Genomic DNA, 14,776 nt, shown 5'->3' with positions numbered 1-14,776 from the left:
CCTCTCATTTACACACATATATTCTGTCTTAGCCCTGCTGACCTTCATTCCTCTGCTGTCTAGAGCATATCTCCACCTCTCCAGAGTCTCCTCAACCTGATTCCTACTCTCACTACAGATCACAATGTAATCTGCAAACATCATAGTCCACGGGTCCTACTGTCTGATCTCATCTGTCAACCTGTCCATCACCACTGCAAATAAGAAAGGACTCAGAGCTGATCCTTGATGTAATCCCATCTCCACCTTAAATGGATCTGTCACTCCCACTGCAGTCCTCACCACTGTCACACTACCCTGGTACATATCCTGTACCACTCTTACATACTTCTCTGCCACTCCTGACTTCCTCATACAATACCACAACTCTTCTCTAGAAACCCTATCATATGTTTTCTCCAAGTCTACAAAGACACAATGCAACTCCTTCTGACCTTCTCTGTATTTCTGCAATAACACTCTCAGAGCAAACATTGCATCTGTAGTGCTCTTTCCTGGCATGAAACCATACTGCTGATCACTAATCATCACCTCCCTTCTTAAACTAGCTTCTACTACTCTTTCCCATAACTTCAAGCTGTGACTGATCAATTTTATCCCTCTGTAGTTACTGCAGCTCTGCACATCACCCTTATTCTTAAAGATAGGTACCAAAACACTTTTTCTCCACTCCTCAGGCATCCTCTGACTTTCCAGAATTTCATTAAACAATCTAGTTAAAAATTCCACTGCCATTTCTCCTAAGCACCTCCATGCTTCCATTGGTATGTCATCTGAGCCAACAGCCTTTCCATTCTTCATCCTCTTCATAGCTGTCCTTACTTCCTCCTTGCTAATCTGTTTCACTTCCTGATTCACTATCCCCACATCATCCAACCTTCTCTCTCTCTCATTCTCTTCATTCATCAGCCTCTCAAAATACTCTTTCCATCTACTCAACACACTCTCCTCTCTTGTGAGTACCTTTCCCTCACTATCCTTTATCACCCTTACTTGCTGCACATCTTTCTTAGCTCTGTCACTCTGTCTAGCCAATTGGTACAGGTCCTTTTCTCCCCCTTTAGTGTCCAATCTCTCATACAACTCTCCATACGCCTTATCCTTAGCTTTCAACACCTCTCTCTTTGCCATGCGCCTCATCTCCTTATACTCATGTCTACTTTCTTCATCTCTTTGACAATCCCACTTTTTCTTCACCAGCCTCTTCCTCTGTATACCCTCCTGTACTTCCTCATTCCACCACCAGGTCTTCTTGTCCTCCTTCCTCTGTCCAGATATCACACCAAGCACCTTTCTAGCAGTCTCCCTTACTAGTTCTGCTGTAGTTACCCAGCTATTCGGTAACTCTCCACTGCCTCCCAGTGCCTGTCTTAATTCTTCCCTAAACTCCACTTCACAATCACCCTTTTTTAACTTCCACCATTTAATCCTTGGCACTGCTTTCTCACTCCTCCTCCTCTTCTTGATCACCAACGTCATCCTACAGACCACCATTCTATGCTGCTTAACTACACTTTCCCCTGCCACCACTTTACAGTCTCCAATCTCCTTCAGACTGGCCCTCCTACATAGGATATAATCCACCTGTGTGCATCTTCCTCCACTCTTGTACATCACCCTATGCTCCTCCCTCTTCTTAAAATATGTATTCACCACAGCCATGTCCATCCTTTTCTCAAAATCCACAATCATCTGACCTTCTGCATTCCTCTCCTTAAAACCATACCTACCCATCATTTCCTCATCCCCTCTGTTCACTTCACCAACATGCCCATTAAAGTCCGCTCCAATCACTAGTCTCTCACCCTTGGGTACACTCACCACAACTTTATCCAACTCACTCCAAAATTTCTCTTTCTAATCCATCGCACACCCAACTTGTGGAGCATATGCACTAACAACATTCATCATTACACCATCAATTTCGAGCTTCATAAACATCACTCTGTCAGATACTCTCTTCATGTCTAAAACACTCGGCATATTGTTCCTTTAGTATAACCCCTACCCCATTTCTCCTGCCATCCCCACCATGATAGAACAATTTGAACCCATTTCCTAAACACCTGGCCTTACTTCCCTTCCATCTGGTCTCTTGCACACACAATATATCAACCTTCCTTCTCTCCATCATATCAGCTAGCTCTCTTCCTATACCAGTCATACTGCCAACATTCAAAGTTCCTACCCTCACTGCTACACTCCTAACCTTCCTCCTCTCTTCCTGCCTTCGGGCATGCCTTCACCCTCCTCTTCTCCTTCGGCCAACAGTAGCCCAATTTCTGCCAGCACCCTGTTGTCTAACAGTACTGGTGGCGGTCGTTGTTAACCCGAGCCTCGACCGATCTGGTATGGAAATATGAAATATTTGCGCCATAAGTGATGTGGCAGAATTTTTACGCTGGATGCCCTTCCTGACACAACCCTCCCCATTTATCTGGGCTTGGGACAGGCACAAAGAAATGCAGTGGCTTGTGCATCCCCAGTGGCTGGGTTCTTCCTTACAGTTATTAATCTTCCTAAATGACCTTAAAGCTTGAGCGCCCATTTACAACTTATGAACTTACAAACTTCTATGAAGTATGAAAAAAAAAAACAGATAGTATATCAAGAAGCTTTTGGGGGGTTATTGCAGACCTATTAGACTGCATTTGTGATGAAGGCTATAATTATAAGATGCCAGTTATTTATCATTGACATAGTGAAAGGTTTGACTGGTTTCTGAAATTGCAAAGGATTGCATTTATTTATAACTTGGTTATCTGCTTTATGTTTATTTTTATAAGGAATACCCTTCCTGATAACTGATATAAAAGCTGAATCACCTGGGAATTACAAATTATTGTAATAAAGCTGGAATGCTGAACGTCGGCACACATTGGAGGCACTGAAGCTGTGTGATATATAGTTTTATCTCACTTTGAAAATAGTGGGAGGAGGCATGCCTGTAATAAACGTGGTAGTGATAGGGTCGGTGGCAGGAGAAAGTCCAAAAAGAATTAAGATGGCTTAATGGCAAACATAGTTCTTGAGTTTTTGACACATTGAGAAAGAGCTACAGTAAAAGGGGAAGAACATAACCAGATCTAAATCTTCATAACTCAACAGAAAGGACATCGCTAGTAATTTAGAAGCTATATACTGCTTGGAAGATGTCATATGTACCATTACTAAAACATGGCTACACTCTAAATGAGTATCACAATTTGCAGGATACTCCTCATGTCATTATTGTAAATCCAATGGCACATGTGTCAGTGTGTCAATGTAGTGAAAGAGTACCCAAGAACCAGCAGCCAAAAAAAACAAACAACTCAGGACTAGAAATCCCACACACATTAATAATAGCTTGGACTCAGTCCTGAATTCAGGACTTAAGGAGAGCATATAACATTGCTTTTAGAGTATCACAAAGACAACATTCACATACTACTCCACTAGCATATTTGTATTGAAGTCTTATAAGCCTCTTTTGCAGCAATTTTACAATAACTATTTGATAATTTGGTTGACTCAGTGGAGTTTAATGTCAGGATTCATTTCCTACCACAGAGCAGCTAAAATTATCAAACCAGAGGTTTTCAATACCTAAGTTTTTACATAGACTTACATTCATAGTTGATAGATGTCTAAATCCTTTGGGCGCACTTTAAAGCAGTTTGAAACTTCTGCCTGTTGACTTTAACTGTAAGATGAAGACTAGATATCCCTGAGTGTTTATTACATTGTTTCAGTATTGCTTCTGTGTGCATGCTTTACAGCATTTAGTCAGCATGGCTTCTGTATGTGCATGTTATTCATTGCCCTTAATTAGTCTAGAACATTCCACATATGTGTCTAAGGATAAATCATCTATGATGTTTTCATGAAAGACTTCTAAATTAGATGTTATTTTAGAGGATTACTGGCAGACCAAGTAAGACTGCCCTATTGCCCTAGCATTACTGTTTGCCTGTCTACTTATATAAATGTTTCTTCTCATTTAGAGTTTATATCAGGTTAAGTACAGACACTGTAACTGCTGAGTAGCCTAGTTGGCTAATGCACTATGCTGTAGTTAGCAGAGTGGATCTACTTCATGATTGTCTCATCTATCATTTTCTAAAGAGTTCACCTTACCATCTTTTTTCAGGCCTTAACAAACTAAAGAGCAGATGTGAAAAAATTACAAAAAAAAAAAAAACAGATGATTCAAACCACATTACATTGTGAAAAAAATCTGCTGGAAAAGCTAAGATGGTGATATGCCTCACATAGAAATCAAAACATTTACTTTTCAGCTATGTATTAGCACAGCTTCTAATATTCAATAAGTAAGTGAACAGACAATGCAGGAGTGGCTAGATTATAGATGCAAAAGAGTTTCATCTGAATAAATATTCAATGATTGTTCCAGAGTTCAATTAAAGTAAGTAAAACACAAGTTACATCCACAAGACCAGCATCGGTTATAAGATATATAAACATCTTTATAGTTTCTAAAGTGGTGCTGACAAGAAGGTCCTACATGATTAGGCATGTGATAGTAAAGATTTTTTTTCAATCTATCATTAATGGAGGTAACAAACGAAGATATAAAACTAACTGCACCCGTTTAATGTTTCTGTAATGATTTGTTTTTTTTTCTGAGTGATTAAATCAGTGAAGAAGTGAATTATCCCAAAATCTGTTGGCATTCTTGTAGACATTTATAACTACATGAAAAGCATGATGGTCACATATCTGCCTTTCCTTTATTATTATTATTTTGTTGCTGTTAACTAAGCAAGCCCACCAGACACATGCACCCTTTACAAAGGGTACCTAGGAGTACTGTTTGGCTAAGTGATTTGTTCAGAGTTACACAATAGGTAAATGCAGGCTGTTGGAATCAAACTCTGGACTACAGGAATTAGCTTATTATTTTATTTATTTATTTATTTTACATTTGTTTACCAGGAAGGTCCAGCTGGATATGAGTCCTTTTTCCAGTGGAGGCCCAGGGAGAAAAGCTCTAGTATAATATAGTAACATAGTATATTAAAAAACAATATAGTATATTAAAAAAACAACATAACTGAAACTTATAGAGTACATAAGAACTGTAAGACATTAATATAGTACATTAATAAACTGAAATAGTGGAAGTCTAGCACCATATTATACATTATTAATAACTCATTGTCTTAACACTCTGGCTAACTCTGGCAGTAACTTGTAGTATTCCAAATTTCATTGGAAAGGCATGTCATTCCTCCATCATGGAAGCACGTTGTTATATCTTTGGTGTTACTCCCCCCAAAAAAATTGCCTAAAATTGTAATTGTGTAGTTTACTGTATATACTAAATGTGGACTAAAACATTTTATGGGCATAGAGCAGCTAAAATTTAACTTACTTGGAATAAAACAATATAGACAAATCAATGTGGATTTATCAAACATAGTTACACTGCTGACAATTTTGAAAAGGTCTCAGTCCAAATAAATAATTAAATAAATAAAACAAGTCATACAAAAATATATGCCTGATAATAGAGTTACTGAATATGGCCATGGCCATATTCAGATTTGCAAATATTGTGATGGGTTAAACAAGGCTGCACAAGTAGTTACGTTGCCAAGTAAAAGAAAGGAAGAGCAACAGTTTAAATACAACATCTGTACAAGTAAGTAAATATTAAGTTAAACTCCAGATAGGGGTCAGTCTGTAGAGGGTGGCACAGATGTATAGCAAGCATAAAACTGAAATGACAGAGTGTAAACTTTAGTCTGAATTTCTATGTGGCAGGTTTCATATTTTTATGAAAAATGTTGCTAGTTAATTTTTTTCCTACAGATCTTTAGAGTTTCAGCAAAAAAATTAGTGAGGATGTGACAGCATTTAATTATAGGGGATCTTGCTCTAACAGGAGTCTGACTTTACCTGGGGAGTCAGGCAACACACAGTCAAGAATAGTGTGAGTCCCTGACTAGTGTTACCTGTGAATGGAATCCATCTAGTTTATGCCCAGTGGTTGCACGCCATGTCTAAAATAAACATGTTGACAGGGCAGATTGTGTATTATTGGCTAGTATATATTAAAGTTCCCTGAAATTAAGATGATAAAGCCTGTAATTTTGTAACAGATAGTGTTTAGAGTGTCTCTAATTACTTTGATGGAAGCCAGGGAGGGAGTGGAATGTTGTAAGCTCTTTTTTATTTTCTCCAAGTCTTTTGGGTTTCTAATACCATGATGGGAATGGACTTCATTCCTAAGTCAAAGTACAATTAAAGTTCATGAAATTAGTATTTTTTTAATCTTTGATGTCAGCCAGAAGTGCTCTTCGAAGCACCTGCACTGTGCCCAGTAATGACTCTTTCTACAATTCGTACAGGGTTACATGTATTGGTAACATATCTAAATATGATTGTAGATTCTTTTTTATAAGACATGTTGCTTCTACTACTATTGGAACAGTCTGGGTATCTTTCTTCCACATTGCTCTCACTTCTGCCTGCAAATCCTAATATTTTATGAGTTTGTGTCTCTCTGTATACAAGACACTGTAGGCACTGGGTGTGGCTATTTCAATGATCAATGCTACTTTTGTCTTCTTTTCATGGACCACTATATCCGGTTTTCTAGCATCTGTCTTTTGAACTGCTGGTAATGGGTGATCCCATGTGATGTAGAGCACCATTTTCTATGATGCTTTGTGGCTCATTTTTCCAGTGTTTTTCAGCCACTTCAATACCATAATGTTTGCACAATCCCCAGTGGAACAGTCTTACAACATTATTATGCCTTTCAGTATACAGTCCTTCTGCCATATGTCACAATTAGCAATGAGGTATGCAACTGTTTCCAATTCTGTTTTACAAAACCTACATTTGTCTGTTTCTCCCACGTGTTCAATGGACTTTGCAAACAAACGTATACATAGCCCATTATCTTAGGCCACCAATATTCTCCTTAACTTTCCTGCACTCGATCCTGATCAAAATATGGTTCTTCCAGAAGTGTTCTATACTTACAACTATATTTATACCACATTTCTTGCCTTCTCATCTGGTCCTTCACCTTATATTCTTTATTTTGTTTTTGGCACATACAGTTACTGCCTGATTTGTATCTACTTCTGGTTTGATTTCCATTCCTGCTTGATGCTGATATGCTTTTACTAGATTATGCAGAGAAGTCATCTTAGATTTATTCTCCTCATGTTTCAATACTTTCACTACATTTGGGTGTTGAAAGGTCAGCAGATATGTGTGCAGTCCACGATTGCAGATCTATACATGTAATCAATTTCAAGGAGGCCCATCTCACCTTTGGACCGGGGAATATATAATCTTGGTATTCACTGATTTTTATAAATCATTTGGTGAGCATGAAGCATCCTTCTTGTTTTCCTGTTAATCTATCCAACATGTTTTTGGGCCAGTCAATCACTCCAAAACTGTATGTTAGGACAGGAAGAGCAAATTGATTTATAGCTTAAATTTTGTTCCTAGATGTCAATGCTGTTTTCAGAATTAATTTAAGTCTTCTAAAGTATTCCTTACTAAGTTTTATTCACATTTGTTCATGTTTTATAGCTGATCCTTCGTTAGTTCCCAAATATTCATACACTCCCTCTTGCTCTTGTTCTTTTATATCACATTCTTGTCCCAAAATGATGTTTCATGCTGCTGCAGTTTTCCTGCTTTAAAGGTTGCTTTGAGAATTTATCAAGACCAAATAACATTTTTATATCATCTGAAAAAGTTTTGACAACTTGCAATTGTACTTTCAGTTCCTCATCTGATGAGCTAGACAGTTTTAAATGATCAACAAAGAGAAGATGAGAAGTCTTTACACTGTTTTCTAGGAGCCAAATTACAGCCATGGCCTAAGCTGTTAAGTAGACAGCTTAATGGGTTAAGGGCAAGACAGAATAGCAGAGGTGACAGAGAGTCACCCTGGAATATCCCCCTTTGAATTTTTATGCCTGGGATAATAATTTGTTCTTTATCATGGCTTAATTGCAAAGTGGTCCGACACTGTTTCATGGTCACTGTAATGTAATCGATCAGTGTAGGGTGCACCTTATACATTTTTAAGTATTCTTTTATCCATGAATGTAGGATACAATCAAATGCTTTTTGTAGTCAATCCATGCCATACTTAAATTCTTCCCCTTTTTACAGTCCTTCACAATGAATTTATTTAACAACAATGATCCTTTGTTTCATATGACTTTCTTTTATTTCCTTTTGTTCTATTGCCATAACTGAGTTTTCTTCTAAATGACTATAAACTCTTCCGGAATCAATTCCAGTGTGTAGTTTATATGTCGTTGGAAGGCAAGTTAGTGGTTTATACTTTTTAGGATAACTTGCAGGTTCACTCTTATGTTGGAGTATTTCTTTTCCTGTTGTTAACCAGCTTGGTGTCTGTTCGGGATGCACATAAAAATAGTTCTTACTTATGGCTAAATCTTCACATAAAGATATTAATACTTTTGCCATTAATTAGGTACTGAATCTAGGCCAGGGGATTTCCATTTAGGAGCTTTTCTTTATTTTGTTTCAATATCCCTGGCTGTTATTTCATCCCATTTCATATCTTGCACATTTGAACTTTGTATTCTTTCTTTTACTTCTGCTATCCATTTAGCATCTTTGTTATGTTCCATAGGATTGTCATAGATATTTCTTCAAAATGTATCTATTTCTACTTTTTTTGGTGGTGTTTCAGTTCCTTTTACCTTGTTTCCCAATTCTGTATAAAACTTTTTTGAGTCATCAATAAATTGTTTATTGTGTACTTTTTCTTTAAATCTATCTGGATATCTTCTAAGTTTTTCTACGTGTTCTGATATTTTTAATTTATCATTTGTGATAGTGTACAATACATCCTGATCTGTTCTGATACTGTGCATTGCTTTTATCATGTCTATTTTTCTGAGTATTTTTATTGATCTGTTCCCTCTTCTATACTCTTCAAACAGTGACACTTCTTGTCTTAATTACATTATAGCTTTCTCTATTCGATACTTTCATGATGGCATTCAATTTCTCCTCTTCCCTTCCCTTACTGCCCTGTGTTTATGTGATAAAACTTTATGTCATTAATTTAACTGCACAGTAATATATCCTATTTACTTTTGTTATATTGCATGAATCTCTATAAACAGTCCAATTACTATGTTCATGAAAAACTTCTCCAAAGCTGGTGGCTAACTTCACAACACCCATGTTAATAGAAAATAGATGCATGACTGCTGAATAATACACCAATGCACTGTACGAACACATACATAAAAGCATGGAACTAGCCATACCCAACAGAACCAAGATGCTCTCCTCCAAAAAAAAGGAAGCCAATCTGGTGGTCCATGACATTAATAAACTCTACAACAGAAGGAAGAAACTGTTGCAGAAAAAGGTGAAGTCCCAAGGCTGGAAAAGCTCCCTTATTAGCCTCAACAAAAAGTTGAGATCCCTCATCAAAACCTCTAAAGCCAGCTATGAAGGCAGAATTGCAGCAGACACTAAAAACAACCACAAAGCCTTCTATAGTTATATCAAGAATCTCCATGGCAAAACCCAGGTTTGCTCTACGTTACTGCACAATGGTACCTCCTATACTGAGCCAATAGATATTGCCAATATGCTGGCTGACAAATTCAGTGCAAACTTTACCCCCCCCTCCCCAAAGGACCAATCACAATACCGGAGGAATGCTAGGTACCCAGCATTACTGCAGCACAGGTTAAAGCTGCATTGTCCAAGGTCAAGAATACAGCTTCCATGGGAACCTGACAATATCCCTGAATGTGTTCTACATACACTACAAAATGAACTGGCACCACATCTGTGTGCTCTGTTCAATCACAGCCTCACCTCAGGCTTTGTCCCTACCGAATGGAGTACTGCTACAGTCATCCCTCTCCATAAAAGGAGAGCGACTACAGACCCTGGGAATTATCACCCCAATAGCCTGATGAGTCTGATATATAAGGCTATGGATCGCATCATCATGGACCTAATTAACAAGGATATAGAGAATCTCTAAACTCTAGATCCCACGCAATTTGGTTTTGTGAAAGGTAGATCATGCCTGCTCAACCTGGTTGACTTCTTTGAGTCAGTCACCAGAGCTGTAGATAAGGGCAAGGCAGTTCATACAGCCTACCTCGATCTGGCCAAGGCCTTTGATAATATTCCCCACTCAGGAATTATTGATAAACTCACCAAACTAGGCATCAACTCCTATATCACTAGGTGGGTTGCAAATTGGCTCACAGATAGAACCCACAGTAAGAAAGTAGTAGACTCCAAGTCAGACAGCTGACCAGTCACAAGTGGAGTCCCACAGGGATCAGTCCTGGGTTGTCTCCTGCTTGGCATCTACTTCTCAGAAGTCCAGGCCAACACGGAGGGACTCTGCCTGACCAAGTTCGCAGACAACTGCAAGCTGGGAGCCATTATTTAACTCCTTGGGTGATGTAGACATCCTCCAGAAAGGCCTCACTAAGACCAATGACTGGTGTTGAAACCATGGCCTTAAGCTTAATGCCAAAAAATGTGTCATCATCCACTTTGGGAAAAACTCAGTTCCCACTAATTACCACATCGATGGGAGACCACTGAACACTGAAGACGTTATAAAAGATCTGGGGACACAGGTTGACAGCAACCTCTCCTTCGACTACCACATTGCCACTGTAGTCAGAAAGTCCTTCTATGTGGCACATCTCATTACCAAGGGTTTTTCATCCAGGAAGAAAGAGGTCATCATCTCTCTCTACTCTTCTCTCATTAGGCCAGTCATCATGTATAATGCCCCCTTTGGCATGTACCTCACTAGACACATGCAACAGCTGGAAAGACCACAAAAGTACCTCCTGAAGAGGATCCTAGGCCTTAAACACATGTCTTACATGGACAGACTCAAAAACTCCAGCTATTCTCTGTCTCATATCGTCTGCTAAGAGGTGATCTCTGCTTGACTTACAAAGCCATGTCTGACCCAGCTCTGTCAGAAATGCTACATCTAAAGAAATCCAAATCCCTCCACACTACTCCAGAGACCTCAAACTCATTACCACAATCAACAGAACATGTTAGAGGGACAGGTTCATAACCCACAGACTGCCCATCCTCTGGAATAGACTTCCCATACATGTCAAGCAGAGCACCTCACTGGCCCTCTTCAAGAGAAATCTTCATGAGTGGATGGGAAATAGAAAGTTCACCACAGGGATTACTGCAGTGGCTCTACTTAATAGAGGCACTGGGAACTAACATCAGGTGGCATGATGCCAGGGTACTTCTATGGGCTAGGCTTGTAAAGGCTCCAGGGCCATTAGCCTAGTTCACACCTATGAACCTTTGAATCTGTATTTTCTTTCTTTGGCACCAAAAACATCCTTGAATAGAAAAGCTTTCCAGTCTGTGAAGGAGGAGTTGGCTGTATGACTCCCAAAGACAACATCAAAGTCAAAGTCAAAATTAACTTTATTGTCATTCAGACCACACAACAGTACAACTGAACGAAATTGCATTACTTTGAACTCAATGTGCATGCAACATATACTGATAATATTAATACAATAATAACACATATACTAATACTAATCCAACAATAACAACAGTAAGACATTTATGCAGTGCAGTAACTAATACAATGACATGCAGCAAGACTATTCTACTTACATGTCTTTGTTAGTACTCAGAATATTGCACAGATAATATAATGCACAGGTCAGAATCAGACAGATTTCAAATTGCACAGAATGTCAACTTGGCATATTGCACAGAATGTTAACTTGGCATCGTTAATATTGCACATAATTTATAAGATTGTACTTTCATAGAGTTATTGCATATGTCTGTGAATTACTTCAGCATTGTAACTCCAGACCTTGATGACCAGCATGGTGCATGTTATTACTGGAGTTCAGAAGTCTAATGGCTTGTGGAAAAAAGCTTCAATTAAATCTGATAGTTTTGCAACGACATTGCCTGCCTAAAGAAAAACATGAGAACAGACCATATGAGTGCATCTTTGACTATTTTCATGTCTCTGCTGAGGCACTAAGCAGAGTGTAAGTCCTGGATAGATGGGCGCATGGACCTGATAATTTTCTCCACCACTTTCACCACCCACTGGAGAAATTTGAGATCTGAAACCATGCAGTTTCCATACCACACCAAGAGATTACTGGTCAACATGCTTTCAATGGTACCACTGTAAACGTTTGTGAGAACTGTAGGTGGTAGTCTTGCTCTTCTCAACCTTCTCGGAAAGTGTAGACGCTGTTGCTCCTTCTTGTCAATGTGATTAGTGTTTATTGACCAAGACAAGTCTTCAGAGATATGCACCCCCAGGAACTTGGTGCTCTTCACCCTTTCCACTGTTTTTCCCTTGATTGCGAGTGGAGAACTAGCCATATTGTAAGATGATCAGAAAATCATGTTTCAACTATCTCCTATAACTAAACCTACTGAGACTATAAAATATTCTATTTCAATTCTATACATTCCCCTTTTGTAAGCCCACACATTTTTGTCCCAAAGTTTTAACTTACCACATCTTATAACTACTAATATTTCCTTATATAATTTCCTTTCTTTTTACGCTTGCCTCTTAAATCACAGTTAAAGTCTCCTGTTGTTATAATATTCATATTTATCACTACACATTCTAAAATCTGATTTAATATGATTTCCCCTTCTTTACAATTAGTATAAGCATATAATCTTATGATTCAATAGACTTATTCTTTCTGTTTTAAATATACAGTGGTTAATCTTCCCATTTTTGCTAAAGTTACATGTAATATCTTTACTGCATTTGTACAGAATATGGCTATTCCAGAATATCTCTTTTTGACACAAGGGAAATACTGCCAGCCCAGCTAGCTGGAATTTTGTAAATAATTATACAGTATGTCACTTGAGAATACTAATACTATTTGTATAGAAATGTAACAAAAGGAGTCACTGCCAGTCCAGCTATCTGGAATTTTATAAATAGTTATATGTCATTTGTGAATACCAGTATGATGCAATTGCTTGTGTTACCAAATGCATTAGAACTATATGTTATGTGTATATTAAACTACTATTACAGAAGTGTGTGTTGAACAGAGTTTGTATAGTATTGAGCTTCAAGGATGTGTCCACAGTGTACCCTAATTGAAAAGAATAGAAATGTACATAAACTATATACCTTTGCAAATGTATGATTTAATAGTAGAAACTTAGAACACAGAATTAACCTGCAAAACTTCAAGATAATACATTGAAATTAAATTGTTTTATGGTTTTGTTATAAAAGTTAGTTTCAATGCAGCAAGAAGACAGGATGTCTAGAACTATGGTGCCTTCTGCATTGTTTTGTAAGTGTTTATTGTTTTATGTCTTCTAGCAACTGCAAACATCTAAAGGCTATGTATTTTTCACACGGAGATGTTAAATGTTGGACACTGGGGGTTTAGCCTGGGAACTGAAGACAGGTGACAAAAAATAATGTCATACATGCTAACCCACAGTAAAATGTGATTTTAATTTATGAACTCTTTAAGAGAGAGACTGTGCATTTTGTATTTTGTCTTGGACCTAGCAAGAACATCCACTCATCATTACCACCTGCACTTGCCTTGCTAATAGTAAGTAACTAGGGTACAGTGATTTCTTTTAGACATATTCAGGAGTATAGTAAATAAATATTTCCTGAGATTTTGAACTCTGAAGTTACTGTGTTGATGTACTGAGTATTGTATTGTTCTTTTATTATTTATTATTAAATATATTTAAACCTATCATTGTGGCTGATATTTATGAGACATATTTAAGCTCTTAGGGTACATACATATGTATTTGGTGACACTGTACAGGCCACTCCTAACAGCCTGGTGCTTAGTCAGAACTACCATTTGGATTATTAGTAACATTACGTAGTAGGATTGGACACCCTTTGTTAAGGGCCTAGAGTTGCTGATAAGAGTGGTTGGTGGCAGTGAAAATTGCCTTATAGTCTGGGCAGAAGGGGGCATAGCTAGTAAACCTGTGCCAGCCCTTTCCCAGGTGTGTGTGTGTGTTTGTGTGTGTGTGTGTGTGTGTGTGTGTGTGTGTGTGTGTGTGCGTGCGCATGTGTGTGTGTGTGTGTGTGTGTGTGTGTATGTATGTGTGTTTGTATATAAGTCAAATATGGAAGTGTGTATGTCAGCTACTTGGGCAGGGACACGAAGCTTGATGTCCATATGGCTTAATGGTTAAGGTCTTCACCTCCCATACACAAGGTACAAGGTTCAGTCCTAACCTCCGACCAATGCTTGTTTGAAGTTTGCATCTTCTCGCTGTGTCTCCATGGGGTTTCTCCCATGTCTGAAAAACATGCTGAGTGTTTCTATCTCAAACTCACCAATGAATGGAGATGTGGGCATCAGCACAGATTCTACATGGCGCCCTATAGGGGGAAGGTTTGTATAAACCAACAGCTTTGGGCATCTACTGTGGTGGACAGTATTCTCAAGACAGGAGAACACAGATGACAGACTGCGCACCGTGGCAGGGCTAGCCACTCAACAGTGTAAAATATGGCTCTAGGTGATTTTGTCATGTTGACTAATGTCGTTAGAAATGGGCATGGGTGCTTACCAGTGATAAGTGGGTTAAGGACCTGGCCTACTCTCACCAACGCCAGGGATACTTGCTAACAGTGGGAGGGATATATGTGCCACTATTGCCCAGTGTGTGCTCACCATAAAGCCCAACAGCCCTGGACCAATAAGCTACTGGTTGGATGTAAAACCAACCAACC

This window comes from Protopterus annectens, chromosome 2.part1 (assembly GCF_019279795.1).
Source record: "Protopterus annectens isolate FY-2018-M chromosome 2.part1, PAN1.0, whole genome shotgun sequence".
Classification (NCBI taxonomy): Eukaryota; Metazoa; Chordata; order Ceratodontiformes; family Protopteridae; genus Protopterus; species Protopterus annectens.
This window is presented reverse-complemented; position numbering follows the sequence as displayed.